General features: G+C 52.6%; 1 protein-coding gene across 5 annotated transcripts in view; it reads left to right on the forward strand.

Moving 5' to 3' along the window:
- LOC126516413 (rap guanine nucleotide exchange factor 2-like) overlaps positions 1 to 19,160 on the forward strand; it is a 635,146-nt gene that overhangs the window by 560,205 nt on the left and 55,781 nt on the right. The gene's annotated exons all lie outside the window — the stretch shown is intronic.

The raw sequence follows: 19,160 nt of genomic DNA on the forward strand, positions 1-19,160 counted from the left end.
CGTAGGAAGGTTTCTCCACGTAGCTAACTTGCCCAACCAATATGGCTGACGTCCCGCTAATGACTGCTGTTGAAGCGATGTCTGAGAGATGTATTTTGGAAGCTTGGATGGTGCGAGGAACGGATGATTGCAGGAATGGCAGCACCAGTGCGCAAATCTGACGCGATTCGAACTTGAGGTCCGCCGCCTTGGTTAGGTCGTGCGAGTTGTGTGGATAAACGCACTTGCGGGTTCTGTGGACCCCCGGCTTCCTGCGTGATACACCGCGGAGGCGCAGCAGCCTTTTCTTCTTCGACGAATTGCAACGCGCTTCGGCACTCCGCCCTTGGGCGACTCCTTTTCTGTCTCTTCGATTCGGTCGCAGGCGGCCGGGAAGTGACGCGCCCGCGCGAGCAGAGAATCGAGGTCACGCTCGCAGCGCCCGCGCGGCGGGGCGAGCGAGGACGTGACGTTGGCCGTCACCTCCATCGGAGCAGCGGGGACGGCCGAACCCATCCGTTCCCAGCTAATGGGGCGCGGGCCGTCGTTCTCACTGCCGGAGGCGGCCAGGAGCGTCGTCGCCCGCCGTTCGTGGGAAGCGGTGCATCCGCGCTCCGCACGGTGGCGATAATCGGCGAGAGAGAAGGGAGGCGAGCACACCTGCCAACTCTGCCGAATTTTTCGCGAAATTGACGAACTTGAGCTCGTATGACGACATCATTTTGCGAAAAATAAATTCTATTCGCAGATAAGTTCCGCTTGTCGGTCTCAGAACCTTCCGTTGGAATGATGCAAGGACGCAATTACGAGGGATACTTAATTCCTTCGAGCGAGTTTACAAAGACAAGTGCGGGCGAAATGGGCAATAGGCGCGTGTCGCCGAAACGGTCACTGTGATCTAAGAACCATGTGTTACGTGTCCGTTTGCTGTGCCGAGTTCGTGGCTGCTTGTCTGCTGCTTCTCAAGTTAAATCATCGTTAAGAAACGGCTTATGTGACTCCGAAAAAGGCGTGCTCGCAGGCCAATGCTTGAAAAAAAAAAGAAAGAAAAATGCGCGCTATTCATTCTCTCCCCCATTCTCGCCTCTCGGAGTCGTGCTCGCGGGACAAGATTCGCCCGCGGTAGACATATGGGCTGAACAAATAACCACCGTCGTTGTAGAAAGATGGCTGCTGTCGTAGCACGTCCTTCTCTGGCCTCACTCTTGGTCGTGTTAATTTCTTCCCTGGATCTGTGTACGAGCCGTGGTTGTTTCCCTCGAATCTGATTACCTGCTTTCCCTGTATAGTCCCCTTTCTTTTCTTTTCTTTTGCCGCCCACTATTATTGAGCTTTCATTTCGTCACCACACGAGCTTTTCACCACCGCGCCTGCAGCGAATCCATAAATAAGAATGTTCAAGTCGCGGCGTGTACAAACTGACTACAGTATTCTATCATTTCACGAATGAAGTGTCTTGTCTCCGGGCCCAGTGGCGGGACTTATTGCAGCACATTGGGTGCTCCAAAGCATAGGACAACGAGTAGAACTGACCCTCTCGTTCTCCAGTGTTTCGGAGCAGCCAACGTTCTAGACACGGCCCCTGGTAGGCCACCTGTCAACAGGTCGGTTCACATGCGCAGTGGTTTCTGACAAAGACTTCACTTAAATGTGTTACGCCTTGCGGGCGACCATGTTTGAAATGTGGTCTCATATGAATTTTCTCTTTTCACTGTGAAGTGAATACGCTTTCGTGCCAAACTGCATTCCTCTGTGATTTTGCATATAAACACTTTACGATGTTAAAGAAGCCGTGCGCTTCTAGTATGACGTGTCCGGTGCGTCAGCACGATGCAAAGGGGTCGCGAGGTGAACTTGCTTTGTGCTAACCGACCGCGCATAACCCGGAATGCGAGGATTCGCGTTTAAAAGAAAACGGAAGCTTGTGAGGTTCCATTAACGAGTTTTTAGCTTTAGCATAGCGCGGCGCCTAGTGCGCTGCCTGAAGGGCATGGGCGCGCTGTTCAGGGCAACTTGCGCATGCGCGCAAGACCCCTCGGTGCAGCATATCCCGCAGTGAAAATGTGTTACAATAGTTACGCAGTAACTGCACCAACTTTTTTTTTTTTCTTGCGGAAACTAGCATGTTTTTACAGGTAACCCTGTCGTTATGTCATCAAAATCTGGCCCGTTAGGCGACTGCTTGCATCATCACATTTCCGGCGACATTGGTCGCAGCAGTTGCAGTGACGCAACTGCGTATACAAAGGCTTACAGCTTCCGCCGACGCAGAAGCAGCTGCCTGCTGAGTCGGGCCTGCGTCACTCGTTCATGTGATACTTAGAAGCCGACGTTTAAAGCTGCGGATTTAAAGCTGCTGGCTGCGCGCGCGACTCTAGTGTGCGCGCGCATGATGAGCCCGCTGGTCGCGTACTCCCTAACGGTGTGTGTACTAACAGCGTTGCGAACAAGTGGCGATGTGCATGTTGCTTGTCGTCCAACTTGGTCCAAATATGGTTTTCGCGTCATCTAAAACCATATTTCTCAGTTTCCGCTTGCAGAACACTGCGCTTTGATAAAGGAATCGTAGCCTTAACAAAGAGAAGGAACACCCGGATTAAATGTTTTCTGCTTCCCCAATAGAGAAAGCAGAGGAATAACGCAACACGTACGCACAGCATTTCGAAGAAGACTCCTGCGAATCGACCAGTGCTGAAGCCATTCACTGGCGTGTTTTCCTTCTCACTTTCCTTTCGTTTTCGTGCAACTGTCGGCGATTTTTCTGTTTTTTTTCCCCCCTCAAAGTCTTTAAATTCTTGTGTCGCTCGTGTAATGATTTATGCAGCGGGGTGGTTTATTTACACTCGCTGTATTTATTAACTGCTGTAAACACCCCCTCCTCCCAGCTCGCGTTGCATCAGTCGGACTTCGAAATCTGAATGGATGTCTCGGGTGAGCGCTCGTACGAGTAGTCCCTACGCAACGCAACGCCTTCACACACGTATGCGTGTGTGTCGCACCGTGTAACACACCTTCACCTCCTCCTCGTCGATCGGCGGGCCGAATAATCCTCGCGTCCGCTTCGCGTGACTCAGCCCGCGCGTCCGCTGTACGGGACGTCCCGCAAGCGCGCACGCTGTTGGCTCCGCGATCGGTTCGGATGCGGGGGCGCCAAGATCGTTGCCGTCCGCCTCCTCACTTCCTTCCTCGGTGAACGGCGCCGCGGTTGCCCCGGTTTTGCGCGCCGTGCTCGACCCGCGGTGGTGGCGGCGGCGGACGCATGGACCGCCCCGCGTTTCACTGCTCCTATAGTCACGGTCCAGCGCTGGATTACACGCGAAATTCCGTAACCGGGCTCTTTGCCGCACGTCTGAGTTGCCCTAACCAAGATGGCCGCGTTTCCACCAGTAGCTCCGTAAATACTGAGACGCGCGTTTCGGGAGCTTGGACCTCGCGGGGAACGGCAGAAATGATGCATACCGAGCCGCGTGTTGGCACCCTAATTACGATTCCAGCCCGAGTTCCGCCAGCTTTTACTAGGTCAATGGAGATGCGTGAAGAGAAGCGCACTTTCAAATTTTGCATAACGTCTGCCCGAAGGAAGAAAGTGCGCATATTTTCGCGGGAGCAAAACTCACTGGCACTCTTTTGGGGGGAGCGATCGTCTGCTGGTCTCGATTGCTGGCCGCATTGTGGAAAGAAACACGCATGCGCGTGCGTGCCCTGCGAGAAAAAAAAAAAAAGCAAAAAAAAAAGTTCGTCAGGTTGTAAGCTTATACTGCGTCCATCGTATCGCGCGATAGCTTTGGTACGTTAAAAACTTAATAATTGAACTCTGAACATAGATTGAAACATGTCGGAAACAGACACCATTTGCTTGTGATATTTTATACCACAATCGCGAGGGCGGAGTTGGCTGTGCCTGTGTATATTTTTCGAGAAGTAACCGTTTCATTGTCAAGTTCACTGTGGTAGAACATCATTCCTAGCACACAAATCAGCCTGATCTATAATGCGTACTCTTGCACGCTACGGCCGCGCGCATGGCAGCAAGCTTTTAAGGTCTTTTTATTCGATAGTATTACAGACGGATTTCACGCACTTTTAGGTATCCGTTATTGTATCTTGCCGTTGAGTGCGGGAGTGGGTCGACGTTGAGGAGGATTTTGAGAGGAAACTGAAGGTTTATTTGCATTATTTACAGTACTATCACAAAGTAATGAACAGTCATAAAGTCATCGACGGCCGGCAGCAAATCGGACGCTGCGGCCCGTGGCAAGAAGAACGAAAGAAATGAATGAATGAAAGACTGAATGTCTCTTCTCCCTGTCTCTCGCTTTTAACCCCTTCGGTCTCTCGGGGTCACGTCATTTTCAGCCAATCGTCTAGCCCGCTCAGGTGTCGTCATTTTCCTACAATGGTAGGCGTACGTGCAAGTGCCGTCATATTCGGCAGATGGGGTCGCTCCAAGGGCACCACTGTCGGACGGGTGACTTATCACCGGCGTTGCCTTGGTGTTGCCTCCCCGCCTGAAAGCGCTCAGCTGGTCGAGACGGGTTGTTTTGGAACGACCTTTCAAGCTGCAAAACAGCTTTGCTCGGGACCAAGATCAACTACCTGAAACCGTGCCAGGCTCCCGTTGCACTTTCGGGAAGAGTCAAGAAGGGCTGGAGACAATAGCTCGACATGCGGCAGCTGAGGTGGGGGTCGCCAACTTGCCTGGCAGGTCCGGGAACGGGGTAGACGCGCTCCTGCGCACCCTAATTGGAATGCAACGGTGATTGGATGTGGTTGGGGAACTCGAGTGATGCCAGGAAAAGGGTCCGTATCCAACCGTCTAAAGGCGCGCTCACACTAGCGGGAGACTTCCCACAGCGGCACAGCGTCAACGTCGATGCTGCGTCGCAGCTGCTCGGAATGACGATCACACTGCGCGCGTTTTCTCGCTGCGGTTGTCTTGGAATGTAGAGAGAGGAGGCGTTGAGGGAGGACCCTAAAGAGCAGAGAGGGAAGGGGATAATCATGTGACACCAGATTTCCCGCGTGGTCGTCTTGACCGTCTGCTAGCTCTCCTCGCGTCGCCCTTGTTGTCACGAGGATGGCTGGTTCGAACGATGAGCTGTTGGCTACGGTAAACGTACTTATACTTGCTTGTTCGCTGCTTCTGCACCGTCGCCGTGCACGGAATGCACGGAAGCGCCGATTTTGGGCCAGTCAGGCCGAACTCCAGTCCTATTAATTCCCATCGGTTGGTTTTGACATCCGTGTCTTTATAGTCGCAATGCGTATTGTCATAAAGAAAAGGATAGCACCGAATACATTCCAGGAACCGCTCAAAATCCTCAAGTCGCATGTTCATGGTGGCAAAGCAACCGCCGAGTGTCCCGCAGCACGCGCGCAGCCTCTGCCTCCGCCGACGGGGTCACTGAACTGGGACCGACGTCACGGTTCGCGGTCGGCCCCCATTGGCTGTTCTCGTCAGCGGCGCGGGAAAAATAGGTACCCGACCCATCGCTCTGCGGGACGGCACAGCAGCCTGTCTGCGGGAGAAAAACCGGCTTTTGCGGGAGGCGGCTCGCGGAAAACGTTCTGCGTTGCCCGTTTTCCCGCCACTGTGAACGCGCCTTAACACAGCGTCTTAAAACGCTGTAGCTGCCACGAGGGAATAAGGCAAAAAACTGGCACGCGCCACACGTTTCAAAGAGTGACTTTGGAACGAGAGAAGCGTGTGTGCGATCGTGGCCTGTAATGGTTAGAGCACTGAGCTTCTGTGCTGGAAGACAGGTTCCATCCAACCATCGGTCACGCATTTCGTTAGAGCGTTACAGGCAGGCTTCACCCACGTTGGAGGTATCTAACAGAAAACTTGAGGTGTATTGAGCGTACGCGATCGGCGTCACAGTAGGCACGAAGTCGCTGAACTAATATGGAGTATAGAAATGTCACTTCGAAAAATTGAGTGCAAGGTCGCCCTTGACGCACGCGCGCACAGATGTTGAGACGTCACAGTCATCGCAGTCTTAAGTATGCTGGGCGTTTGTGGTGCTAAATTCTCCCCTGTTTTTTTGCCTGACTGTCTCTTCAGCCACATTATTGTGTTTTCTCTGCGAAGTTCTTTAATTTTAATACGCACTCTGTTCAGCATCCAGTGCGTTGCTATGGGCTGACCTTTACCACCTCTGTTCTCAGTGTCTCCGAAAAAAAAAAAAAAGGTTGACCTTTCTCCGTTACACGTGCCTGGCTTTGTGAGGTGGTGGGAAATTCGCGCAAACGAAACCTTTGACATTTTCCGTTTGTCTTCGGCGAGCCAATTCTGCAACGAAGGGAAGGGCTAGTTCGCGCGCGTGTAGACATGACCTTATAACAACGATGTGTGCGCTTCATCCCGGTTGGTCAACCCGAGGGTCTAATAAACGCCCACATGCGGCGCTCGTCGAGTACATGGAATCTCCGCTCTGCTTCCCTCTATATCCTAAGCTCGCTTCGTGCGCACGCGCACAATGCAAATCCCAATGTCGCGGACTGGGGATGTCAGAGTGGACGTGGACGGTTTCGAGGGGTGGGGGGGGGGGGGAGGCGGTTAGAAAAGGGCGAATCAAATTGTCGATGGAGTCGGCGGAAAAATGAGTCCCAGAGAGACAAGAGCAGCGAGGATCAGATCCGGCGCTTCGCTGTTAGCATTTATATTGGATGTGTCGCGGCCTCTTCTGTCGGAGGCGTTCCTTCGCGCCGTCGTAGAGTGTGCGCATAGAGGTAGGTATACACCACGACGCATTCATACGCTCTGCAGCGTTATATGGACGCGGAGAGGAAGATGAGGGTTGCGGACGCGACGCCGTTGACACGCACGACTTGGGCCCAAAGAAGGGGCAGCGGCTGCTACGTGCGGGGGCCGTTCTGCTGCACCTCGTGTCCGAGAAGCGACGCGCGTTCAGACGGTAAGCGACACTGCGGCCGTGCGGAGTGGCCGCGTGGCTTCGCGCCCATGTTTGCGCAGCGGCGATCGCGTAGTGCGTGTGCGTGCGTGCGTGTGTGCGTGCGTGTATGTGTCTGTCTGCTCCCGCGTGGGTGCTTCCCGTCGCCGAAATTTCGGAACGCGACTGTTTTCCCGGCACGAATTGTTTGTGCAGCTGACAACCCCACCATGCGAAGAGACGGGACGTGACAAGTGTCTTTCAGTCTGCCCGACTGTTGGGTCAGGTGCCAGAACCAGGTGCCACCTGACCGCCTATACAAACACGAGCCTAGTGCAGCTTCGCGTTTAGCGAGAGAACGTGTTCGTAGTATCGAAGAAAGTTTAGCGTAGAGCGTGTGTTTAAGCTTATACCCCGCATTTCGTCTCCTCGCGCGCGCAAGATCACCCCTGTCGCGTAGCCTGTGTAATGGTCGCGGTCTGGCGCGGATAAATTTTAGTGTTTATTCTCCGCCCTCTTCGGGCCTTGTCACAAATCACTGACGTAGCCTTAAGTTTGCCCGAGGGTTTATCTGTAGCTGTTGAAGCATGCTCGCCTGCGCAAGTAACCAGCGCTGTTTGTGCTTTCTTGAGAATAGGTGGATGTTCGGGTCGCGAAATTTTTGAGGCGTCTCAATTCGGCCAACTCATCGTGCTGCAGTGAATCCCTAGCCATTTTGGAATAGTTGGAAATGAGCAGGCTGACGCGGAGGCAAAGAAAGGCACACACTGATGGGAAGATTATAAAACTTTTGATTTTTTTTCCCGGTATGACATCAACGCCTTGCTCCATAACTCCATCAAAACCTCTATGGCGCGACAATGGGACAACCCCGGACATCGGCAAGAGCGCCTCCATAGACTTGACGCTGGTTTGCGATTCCGGCTTCCACTTCGGTTGCGAAGAAGTCGGGAAACACTCATCCGTCGACTACGGTTCGGTGTGACGTACACTCGCCTATACCTTCATAAGATTGGACGAGAACGGGACCCCCTGACTGTAGCGTCTGTCACACTCCCGAGACATTATATCACGTACCTTGTGTGTGCCCTCAATATGCGGCCGAGCGAAGGACTCTTTTTAAGTATAGTGTTCGCTGCTTGGACTCCCGCCCCTTTTCGGAGGAAAATATTTTAGGCGCGTGGAGAGGAGTTGACCATGCCGAACGCACCGTAAAATCACTCTTGAATTTTCTGTGGGAGACCGGCTTAGACGGTCGTCTCTAGGACATGTGGGACGTGAAAACAGTGCGAAATGTGTTTGCGCGATAACGTCTTTTGTGGACGAGATTACTCCTGCTTGTAGGGTGTCTGAAGCGCGCATCCGCGTATTGAACAACATGTGTATAGTAGCTCACTGTACCATATCATAACCACCTGTCACCTACCTTTCCCTGTATCTCCCGCTTCCCCTTACCCGAGTGAGAAGTAGCAAGCTAGAGACGCCCTCCTCTTCAGGCCGATCTCACCTCCTCCTTGTTAATTAAAATCTTATCCTCCACCTCTTCCGAGCCTCGTGTTCGCGTAAATTGCGCTTCGAGTTTACGTTCTAAATTCTGAAGAATTCATACTGAGCGAACACGGCGGCGTCCCCGTTGCGTTGTAGCGGGCGCCGGCCGATTGTTCGAATGCACGAGTGCCGCCACTCCGGTGTGCGGGACCAGATGCACGCAAAACTGCCGCGCGACTGGCCGCTTGAGGCACCTTGCGTGTATTCGCGGGATTCTTTCATGCTCGGAAAAACACTCTTATGTAGCACGTATTGAGCAACAGAAAGCTGTATCGGGAGTTTTTTCGTGTCGCTCTACAATTTTCTCATTGACACTTTTCATCAAATTATATCTGAGAAGTTGATTAAATAATTAAGACTAATTATCTAATTAGGTGGAATGAAAAAATAATAATTTGAGTATCTCCAAGAGACGGCAAACAACATTACCTTGGTTCTGTCCAGCTACGTGGCATTCGCATATTTTTAAACTCTGGCTAATGTTAGCTGGGACACTGGGACGCCCTGTATAGTCATGCGTGGCGCCTGTTGCGGTCCTGTCTTGCGATATAAGGCAAGGGCAGTATGTTGTTGGCTACGGAGTGGAGGAGGGAACTAGAACGCAATAAAAAAAAAAAAAAAAGAAAGAAACCGTTGTGTGCCGCTGGCGGGGGGAGTCGGAAGTCGAGGAGGAGCGGAGAGACCGGAAGCACGGGGGGGGAGGGGGGGCAACCCACCGGAACTGCACTTATCCAGAAAGCATTTTCCGCGCGGTTGGCGTTCCCGCCTTTGGTCCCTAGGGTAGTGTTGCCCGAGTGGTCTACGTTGGCCCGTTGGGCAAGTGTGTTTGCATGCCCGGCCGTTTAGGTGCGGAGCCCAGGATTTACTCCGCAGCGTCGTTTTCTTTCTCTTCTTTTTCCCCCTCCCTCCTTGGCTTAGTTACACTTATTCGCGTGTTTGTTTCGTTTTCGCCCCTGGTACATTTTATTATTATTATTATCATTCTCAAGTTCTACTCGTAGACGCTTCCCACATCCGCGGCGTTCCGGTATACAGTCACCGTGCATCGCGGCATGCATTCACACTCACGAACTCTGTCGAGCGCCTTGTATCAAATTCGTAATCAGTGATTTGTTTCCTCAAGTAAGTAAGTGCTGCCGTAACAATGAAAGTAGCAGCAAGGTGTCCCGTAGCGTGTATGAAAAAGCGTCGTATAGCGTCCTATTCTTAGTCGAGTTTGAACATCGGTAAATGAGGCGGGTTGCAGTTACCTGTGGTCTATGACCGGCAGTTAGCTTCCTCCTCTTGCACAGTCGTTTCCCCCATAGTGATAGTGTAACCAGGGGCCAGTGAAATGGCCACTGGTTGGCTGATGGCCGATGAAACGCAGTGAAACCGCATCGCGCGTTGCGATGACCTAGGGATGGCCCGAATACAACGACCTACAATACGGTTTTAGGCATCCTTTGAATGGCAGCCGTGAATACCGGGCTGACCCGCGGTTATGCGACCCATCGATATTAGGGAACGGCCCTTAGGAACAGCTTCAACTTCTAGTTGCTACGTGTATACACGCACAAAAGCTGTTCAAAGGAAAGGGAAAGCTTGACTGTTCTTGTGGTGGCACCGTAACATATTGCGAACGTTGCAGTCTTCGATTAATGGCGAACCTCTCTCCGAACCGCTCGTCTGCCAATGAAGGCGGCGCGCGGCGCATAATTTTCCGGTGACCGTTCTCTCGAGTGACGCGGAGATTGAAGGAGCGGCCCTGGCGTCGCGAGCGCTGTTTCGCATGTGCGCATTCCTGTACACGCATTCCCGCATGTGCGCATTTCGCATGTACACGCGCATTTATACGCTCGCTCGCGGTTGGTGGTTTCGCAAGTCTTGTTGCGCGGCGTATTTGGCCCTCCCTCTCTCTGTGCGTCGTTAGAGGACGCCGAGCCGCACTCTCCGAATGCCTGGCTCAAGTCTCGGGTTTTCTCTGACTCATCTTCCGCGCCGCTGAGCGCACCGCGTCGTCGAGGCGAAGCAGCAGTTGGCTATCGGGAGCAGCGCCAGCAGCGGGGTCCTGGGCGTCCTCGCCGCCGCCAGCGCGCAGCGTGGCCCGTATTCTTTATGATGCAAACTGCTAGCGCGTCGCCGACGAGGTGCGGATGTCCCGTGTATTATTATGCGACATGGCACGTTGCGCCCGCTCTTGAGCGTGCGCAGGTGCCCGCGCGCCGGACGGGCAAAACCTTTTTTTTTTTTTTGGGGGGGGGGGGGGGGGGGGCGGCTGAATCCAGGCTAGTCTGCTGAATGAGCGCGCTCTTTTCGCTGCGTGGCTGCCGGGCTTTTGTGGGAGCCCTTTCCGGTGCCCCGTGTCGCGCATTCTTTCAATTTGTCTGGCCGCTGAGGTTATGCGGTGCTATTACGGGTGCCGCCTTGTCTCTTCTTTGTCGCTTGCGCTGATTAACTAACCTTGCGTGACATATGTTTTCTTCGCTGGCCCATTTTAGTTTCCCCGTACGCGAGCTCTTCATCGCATTCGGCGGCGAAGTAAATCAAAACCGGATTCCGCATACCCGTGTCACGCGGACGTTGCGCTTCTATAGGCGGCGATTTTCAATCGCGGTGGCCTTCGGGCGATCTGGACTCGGTCACGCTTCGTCGAATCGACATTCTGGTGCGCTAGCCCCCGACCAAGTTGGCTCGATGTTCGTGCTTGCGCACGTTCGGCACCCGACCCTCATGCATGTGAGCGAGGACAATTCCTTAAATGGGGATTTAAGGCGTCCCATGCAAAGTTCGATTCATTTCCTCGCGCAGCGCGGCGCCTGACGCGTGGGCCGATTGCTCAATGAGAATCGAATCGCGCAGCTGGAGTGCGCCCCGATTACCTTTGTGACAGTTGTATTGTTTGCCATCCGTGCTCTTGGTGTGTTCTTGGCGAGTCTTTCATTTCACTGGCTTCTGTTACTCGGTGCCCTTGTTTGTTTGAGCCCGTGCTTATACCATACGTGGCGCCGGTTGTGGCGTTCTCGCTGCGCTCTCGGAACAATAAGGGAAGTGCCCATCTGTTCCCGCCTAATAGCTCATCTGCAGTTTCTCAATTCGCATGAAAGCGCGCCTTGTTCACCGCGCGCCATTTCGTGTTTTTCTCACTCGAAGGGTGCTCGCGCTGCAGCGCGCGCGCGCTACGTCGGATTCCGCCTCGCGTGCTGTGCGTAACAGCTTATTACCTTAATCGTTGCGCCACGGATAATTAATTTTTTTCTTTTTTGTTTCGCGCTACATGTCCGGATACGCTCCGGAACATATATAACTTGTGAGATATTGGCAGCGAGTGTGTAATGATCCGGCTAGTTAATCCTCGCTCTTACCTGAAAAGAACGAGGCGAAGACCTAACATGGATGTGGGTTAAATTGACCATGATCTTCGAGGTATTATTTTTTCGTGATGCCCACACCTTTACTATAGTGTTTCCCTCTAGTCTTCCTCTCGCAATATGTCGGCGCTGTTTCTCTTCGCTCTTGTGTCACCTGTTTCAATAATCCGCGCGGACGTTCGCATCCAAATCTGCGCATGCGTCGACTCTTAGGGAAATTTGTAGACGGTTCGTTCGGTGGGCTAATGCATTACACTGGGCGGCGCATCCGCGGTTCTTGTTCTCTCGAGGGCAATCGCACAAGAAGCCACGCGCAGCAGGAGTACCGCCAATGGCGCACTTCAGTGCGCTCGCCTGACGTGCACGCTGCTGAGCCACGACTCGACCCCCCAAAAAAATGTGCGCGCTCTGCGACGTTTAATGATGACTATGCCCTCGCGCGAAGCGAAGAAGGTGCGTGCTTGTTGTATAATTCCTACGGAAAGAAGTGGTGTTCTGTGATGCTTCACATCGCAGAACCACCATTTCACCGTCACAGAACACCATGGCACAAAGCGTGGTAGCTGCAACGAGTGAGGTGACGGAATGATAGAGAGATGGGCAGGTGAGTCCGTGAGCAGCAACCCGTCGGTGGCGCTTAGATAAAGCGTTTCTGTCCCGTTTCTTCGGTTGTTGCGACGTTGACATCGCGTGCACTTTGTGTTTGCACTACCGGCTGTCGTCCTCCCCCAGAACACTTCTCAGTTTTTTCCAGAAGGTCCATTCCAGCGCGAAATTAGATCGTAGACGACAAGGAGCGCCTAAGCGCGCACCGATGGATCCTTCTGTCGGTTTGATTGCCGAGGCGTCGTTGTTTCAATAGGCAGAGTACTCGTACGCGGGACTGCGCTCTCGGAGCCCACACAGGAACGACTAGTTTACTGGCGGCACAGTCTTTCGCTTCTGCTCACGCGACTCTATAGTTGCTACGGTTCGGAGAACAGGCCGAATGCAGACCTCGCTTTGCGATCCAGTTCTGTCGGTGAGCGAGAAGATTGGAGCCAAAAAAGCACGCGTGCAAGGTCGGCGATCGTAATTCGCAGCGCAGGAGAAAAAAAAAAAAAAAAAGCCTCGTCCATCTCGCGCCTGGAGCCTCTCGTGCTCCGCTTCGGAGCTTCGTCGTGCTCGGAGATTGAAGAGCCGAGCCACGAAGAAAAACGAGCAAGGAAAACGAAGAAAACAGCGCCGCAGTCTTGTTCGCTGAGGCACCGGGATGAGAAGCCTGTAGAATTGGCGCGTGCGAAATCCCCTCGGGCCGCACGCCGCATTGAGGGACGATCAACTGATTGCCGCCCGTGCGCGCCCGCTCCGAGGGAAGGAAACGCGGGAGGGGCAGGCATTGCAGAGCGTTCGCCCGCGGCCCGCTTCTCCTCCTAATCCCCGCTCTCTTCCTTTGTTATTTCTGTTTTTCGTCTCCCTCATCTCTTTATTCGGCGTGGCCGACGTTCTGCGACAAGATCGGCGCCGTTCTCCTTTAGCGGAGGCTCGCCGAAAAGAGCTGCCTTTCGGAGTGTTCGTATACCGGAGCAAAGTGGGAGAAAAGCGCCGCTTATCAACGGACGAGGCAACGCGCACGCGCCTTTTGTATACGCGCGATGGCAATCGGGCTGTGGCGGCGTGCTACCGCGCGCTCGGCCGCATCGCCAGCCGCCCTCGTACGATCGTCCTGTTGCTCGATTGAGGAAACCACCGAATCCAGGTCGTGTATTCGTTTGCTCCTGTTGCGCCGCGCTTCGGTCCCGTTGCGCGAGTTCCTCGGCAGCGTTGACACCCCCCTCCTCCCAACCCTACGTGTCCTTGCGGTGCCGACGACTGCTCCAGAACCGATCGTCGTCGAACGCGGCTCCGCGATAGAGCTCGCCGCCAAGTCAAATGTAATCTCCTGCCTTCTCCCTCGAAAGCACTGGCGCAATGCGAAGGAGCGGCATTCAGTGGTTTGACCGGGGCGCACTGGCTTCTGAAGAGGCGCACCGATGATACTGGGGGCTCTGCGCGTCGCCGTATAAGCGGACGCAGCATTTTTTAAAAGGCTTGTACCCGGTAAAGCAAGCTGTTCCTTCGCGCATCTGGCGAGTCCAGAGAACATGTTGGGAACGAAAGGTTCCTACAACTCGGCACCTTAAGCGCCCTTCTCATGGTAAACGTGTATCGAACACAAATGCTCGTTGAACAAAAGGGAAAACATTCTCATTGTTTTACCGAACCAAAGATGGCTTTTAGAAAATCGTCAATTTCGCAGTTAAACCAATTCTCGCGCACTTTCTAAGTTACCGGGCGCCTGCTCACCGCTGAATTCTAGCATCCAACAGATGGATGTTTATTGTGCGGTTGTTTCGATTTCCAAGCCGTTTCACTGCTGAACGCCGCTGGTGGGCGGGGAGACCTCGATAGTGCGTTTCGAACTCGCACGGAAGCTGACTCACACCAGCACTGTTAGATTGTGACATGTCTTGAGAGCCGCGGATGTCGGCCGCGGGTGAGGTGTCTATGCTTCTATCTTTCCGGCAGTCTTTGGACTTTGGGTGTTCACAAACGACCTAGCGGTCCCGGCTTGGTCACTCTCGCTTGTATCGCTGCTCGGCATGAGTTAAGAGCAGTACTGGGTGGGAGCTTCTCTGTTTTACTTTATGCATCGAGCGTTCTTGACTGGTTTCTCTGCTGCGCGCCTCGCTCCTCAGACGCGATGGACAGAAACACCTTTTCGCCTTTGCTTCTTTCGAGCCTCCGCGTAAGTGACATTCTTCAGCATATACTCCACCTCAGTTGTCATTTGCGGCACTACCGAATGTATGAGGCGTGCACAGGTAACATCATTTCGCAGCAGAATATAATTCGTGGCATAACTGTCTGATTATTAGGGGGATTAGAGAATTTTATTTTTGATTGGTACATGATACGGCGATACATGACACGTTAGGACATTTGCACATGCACGACATAGACCGCGAATTACTGTGGCCATGAGTGGACGACGTGGCGCCGACGAACACATCTCCAGGGGCATTAGACCTTCGTATTTATTGGACAAGGAGCACTGCAGCTTCCACAGTGCTACGAACGACTTGTGAGATGGAGCATTAGGTATCGGCTCTTGCGTGGTGTGGCGTGTCAGTCGACTCTTCGGCATTACCCTCGCGTGTTGGGTGTAGACGGAGGTAGAAAACTCGTCATGAATGCTCGAATTATTCCGAGCGTTCTCTCTCCTCATTCATAACCGGGCCGAAAATATAGCAGTTCGGTGCAGCATTGTAGCTCTGCTCGACTACTTGTGTTTCCATCCACTTTTCCGGTTATGGGCCGATCGAACCCACCTGCGCGTAATTTCCGCCTCGTCGCTTTGCGTTCCGCGTATACTTATTGCATTTAGGCCACCGGCGGAGAAAGCAAGGCACGTGATGCCATAAAGGACGAAACGATTGTCCAGACCTAAAATAATCTTGAGCTCGACTCGCCGCCCGCAGTTGATAAATGTTTTGAACGTGTTAAGCTGTCGCCCAGTCGTTGTTCTTTCGCTGTCCAACCGACACAACTGACCGCCTATAGTTACCGAACCGTATACCGCAAGGTACGCGTCGGCAAGCGCTCTCGGCTTTACATTCGTGCTCACGCCGTCTTGACCTTCTTTCGTACCAGGCACGCGCAACCGGCCACCGAGACATTCCGTGAAACGGGATATGCGCTTCGTAGCTTGCGCGGCGGTCGACCGCAGCGGGATTAGAGCGTTTCTAGAAATAGCGATAGCAAGCTGCCTGCATGCACCCACGAGTGCACGAACACACGGCGTCGTCGGCGCTGTCCGAGAGCAGAACGCGAAGTGCCTCCACGCGCTCTCTCTCCTCCGAGCGCATTGAGGCATCCTAGCAGGACGTTAACTTGGCTTGGCTAAGCGTTTGGCTACACAGGTCCGATAGGGCGGGCGTCCGCTGATGCTGGATTCCCTGATTCGAACTAAAGCCGAAACTCTCTATATAGAGCTGCGACCTGCGAAGTATAGATGTCATGCCTAGCGAGCTGCTGGTTCCCAAGGTTGCAAGTTTCTCACACTGTATGCTATAGTCTCTCCTTTTTTTTCTTGTTTTTTTTTCTGTCCGCTTCGGTGCACGATTAAAGCTAAGGCGAGCAGTAGCCGTACACTATGGCTCCTCTAATAAAGGCGTTAATAATTACCGAACTTGTATGTACGCGAGGAGTGAGAGCTACAATGGTTGCTTTTGCCACATTCTCGATTGAATCAGTGGTCGGGAGATTTGCCTTCGTGTGTGAATCGTGTAAACCGACGCAGCTGCGATAGATTACGATATATGGAGTAAGAAAATAAGCGAGACTCCGGACCCTCAATATACTTGCGATCGGAGGCGGAGCTGATACATTCCCGCATTCTTCTCTGGGCCACTTGGAATGGAAAGTGGCCTCGTGCAGATGATCCATAAAATACGCGCTTCCGTAAGATAACAGTGGGAGATTAATTGCATAGTTCACGACCGATGAACACGATACGCCACATCGTGTCGTGCCGGTTTGGACGCTCTGCAGACTCTGTATAGGCGAAAGCTGCCGCAACATCTTTCTGCTTGGTTGGCAGGGGCCTCCCTGTTCTGTGTTTGGTTTTAAATCGCGCACTTGCGACGCGAACCTAAAGGTACATGCAGACCCAAGTGGCCGCGGCAATTTTGTGAATGTGTAGCATGACATCCTTATGATAGCGCGTTTCAGCATGCCGTCATCGACACGGCCTCTCGGCGCTTCGCAATAAGCAAGGCGTAGCGTTCTGAAAGTCCTGGGCTTACCTAACTGTGCTCCTTAATTGTGGCACATGTGGCGGAGACTGCTTATTACGAAGGACTTTATGATCGCAATGTTATGCTGTCGATGTGTGTGCGCAAGGAGTGAGACGTGTAAGCGCGATGCGTGCATCTGTCAGGAGCTCCTTGACGCTGCCGGATATTGTGACTGCGTTTCACGCGATTGCGACACGCTCTCTCTCTCTCACTCAAGAAGGGTGCTTGCTTGCGGCGGCTGCACAATGCAAACCGTTGTTCCTGCCATGCATGCGTTTCCTGCTTTCCCTAGATGCGACTTGGTCCTTCCTCGAAGAGAAAAATGGCCGAGCGGCTGAAACTTGCGTCGGCTGCCACGTTTAGAGCGTCTTCCTTCCTCTGCAGCGTATATATCCCTTGCCTTAACGGGCGAAAATGGCTCGGGAGGAAGTCACCGAGTGGTTCTGACGCATTGGATATCGGATGCTCGGCCTAGTGCCTACCTGTTCGTGCATGTCTGGCAGTCATTCCGTTTTCGTCGCTTGTTCTGACAAATACGGGCTTCGAAAATGGTCTTCCTTTTCTTCTGTAGTTCTTGCTGCTAGGAGCCATCCTTTTGTCTCATTCCACTCGAAGTTCTGCGTTTTGAATGATCACGTTTACGCACTTGTTTACGCGGTATACAGCTTAAACTATCATTCTTATCCCCTCCCCCGTCTGCAACTCGCAAAACTTGGAATAGTTTGCTCTGACATGCTTGCAAGCTTTGTTTTTGAGCGGAGATTTCTTTGATGCCCAGCTATAATAAATGAATAAATAAATAAATAAATAAATAAATAAAGAACACGTAATATACAACTCACTACAATAGGGGGAAATGTGACCATCTTACATTAACGGGCCTTTGCGATTGAGAAAATCAAATTGGAATACTGTGATGCAAGGACTGCTGCGCAAACTCGTAACTGAGGCACCATTACATATATTTTAATGAGAGAATTAATTAGGTAGGTGTGCGTGACGGAAACATTCTTTCGGTGGAGCACTATAATGTAAGCGTTATGTAGCGATAAGGTAGGGATGGATCGGCCTTCGCCAAGTTATATAACGCCGTTAACCCAGCGTTCCTGAAACTAATTTATTATTATTTTAAAACGATTAGTCCGGACTGTCGTCAGTAACATGTACCCCGACGGATAAAAGGTTTCGGAGGGTCCGCGCTAGAAAAAAGAAACGAAATTTTGTCGCAGCACAATTCATCCTCCCTTGAATTAAACGCGCTTTGTGTATTTTCCCCTACGGGTCTACGAAGCTGCGAGTAGCTTAAGCTTTTCTCACTATTTCTGGTCTCCAAAAACTTTTGCGATTTCGTTTCGAACATGATCCGAGTCCACTTTCTGTACGTTGTCCTTAGTAAAGAAATGCAGTACGGCACCCGCAAGGACTTGCCGTACGGTAAGACGGTACTGCTAAAACTCTATGCCAACCGCAACAACAACTGTTGCCGTCACCGCGTATACGTTTATTGCAGTGCAATCATTGTGGGCCTGGTGATAAACGGGAAATTTCGACATTCAACGTGTACATGACACTTGCGCGTCGTAAAAAAAACCCATCAAAATTTTTCTGTCATCGCGAAATAAAGGAACAGGAGCAAACTATGCGCATTTTGGGAAAAATGGGGTTAAGAGGTACTGATTCTCGTCTGGTGTGGTGCATGGCTAAAAGGCTTGCCTACCTCCTCGCATTTTCCCTTTTCTCGCTCGCTCTCGTTTACCCTATCTAAGTGTAACGCTTTAGCCGTAGGTGATTATGAGAGCATCCCTCCAGTCTTTCCCGTCGTTGCTGCTTCAGAGCTCGGGGTCTGACACCTTTCGCCTCCGCAGGCCAAGTCCTCCGGACGCGACGCTGGCAGGTGCGCCCTTTGTCGACAAGTTCCGCGAAAAAAAAAAAAAAAAAGGTCCTCCGGTTGTCGCTCGGCGTCTTGTTCGCTCGGTGCACACGCGCCGATTCTCAGACGCGTGTCCTGTTGTTTTTTTTTTTTGCCGTCAAGGATCTGGGCGCTGCACCGGCATGGAAGTTCACAGTGGTTTTTTCTTCTACCGCGGGTGGCGGACGGAAGTGTAGCCGTTTCGGCAGCCTTTACTTTTTTCCTTGCACGTCGCTATCGCGCCAGTGCCATTCAGTTCTGTGCTCATGCGGATAAAAATATTGAGCGTCGTTAATATGTGCGTAGAATAGTAGCGCTGTCTCTCTGTGTGTGTGTCTGTTTCCACGTCCTCGTTCAGTCGCGCTTACACATTCTATCGTAGAATAGGATCGCCGTTTTTCACCCTGCGCCGACGTTTACGGTCCTGCCGACTGATGTCTACAGGAATGCCGAGCTCAAGGTAGGCTCGTTGTCTCGCGATCTGTAGCTGATTGCCCTGCGCAATGGTGTTTTAAGTGCTACACAAGAGGGCTTTTTCGAAGGAGCTTCGAGCACAGTTCACTAGCGCCGCTTAGATAACAGAAGGGCGACGCTCTCGTGCAAAATCTCGCTTCGGGAGAGGGAGATGGAATGCTTAAACTAGGCTATGGCCCGGCACCTTGGC

Source organism: Dermacentor andersoni, chromosome 1 (assembly GCF_023375885.2).
Source record: "Dermacentor andersoni chromosome 1, qqDerAnde1_hic_scaffold, whole genome shotgun sequence".
Taxonomy (NCBI): Eukaryota; Metazoa; Arthropoda; class Arachnida; order Ixodida; family Ixodidae; genus Dermacentor; species Dermacentor andersoni.